The sequence below is a fragment of the Sinocyclocheilus rhinocerous genome, unplaced genomic scaffold, assembly GCF_001515625.1.
Source record: "Sinocyclocheilus rhinocerous isolate Xijiao unplaced genomic scaffold, SAMN03320098_v1.1 scaffold2207, whole genome shotgun sequence".
NCBI lineage: Eukaryota > Metazoa > Chordata > Actinopteri > Cypriniformes > Cyprinidae > Sinocyclocheilus > Sinocyclocheilus rhinocerous.
The window spans coordinates 378,285-378,544 of NW_015625575.1; the positions used below are offsets into that span (position 1 = coordinate 378,285).

Below are 260 nucleotides of genomic sequence, written 5' to 3' on the forward strand. Positions count from 1 at the left end.
CTAGATGCGGTGCTGCTGCGTTGTTCATTACAAATATTGCGGAAAAAGAAAACATCAATGCGGAGATGTTGTTGTTTACATCAAAACTGAAGCCAAGCCGTTCACAGAGAATGCATATTTCGCGCATTTTCTAGAGGGACATCTATCACCGTTGCACTCGCGTCTCGCACAAAAGAGCCACATGTTTAGAAAGCCATGTAAAATTAATGCAAGTTTAACTTTGAAAAAAAACTAATCGAGACTTTATGGCGGGTTTTTTC

At 40.0% G+C, this 260-nt stretch overlaps 1 protein-coding gene across 1 annotated transcript in view; it reads right to left on the reverse strand.

Annotated features, from left to right (window-relative positions):
- LOC107751873 (mesoderm induction early response protein 3-like) overlaps nt 1–260 on the reverse strand; it is a 15,018-nt gene that overhangs the window by 9,228 nt on the left and 5,530 nt on the right. The window lies entirely within an intron of this gene.